The sequence below is a fragment of the Mesitornis unicolor genome, unplaced genomic scaffold (assembly GCF_000695765.1).
Source record: "Mesitornis unicolor isolate BGI_N332 unplaced genomic scaffold, ASM69576v1 scaffold15085, whole genome shotgun sequence".
NCBI lineage: Eukaryota > Metazoa > Chordata > Aves > Mesitornithiformes > Mesitornithidae > Mesitornis > Mesitornis unicolor.
In genome coordinates, this window is record NW_010183570.1 from 30040 (window position 1) to 30302 (window position 263).

Genomic DNA, 263 nt, shown 5'->3' on the forward strand with positions numbered 1-263 from the left:
GCCACCCCGATACCCCTCCCGCCGGCACCATCGAGCACCCGGCGGGGAGGTGCTGGCCCCGGGGCGCCACCGGCGCTGCAGCCCCGCGCTGTGCGTGCCGAGCGCCCGCCAATAGCGCGCATGGGGTCCAGCAGCGCGGTTTCCTTACCGGACGGCGGCAACGAGCGCGGCGGGACCGCCTCACAAGCACCGCAGCATCGCATCGCGTCGCGTCGCGTCGCATCGCGTCGCCGCAGCCGGGAAACGGCACGCGCAGCGCCGGA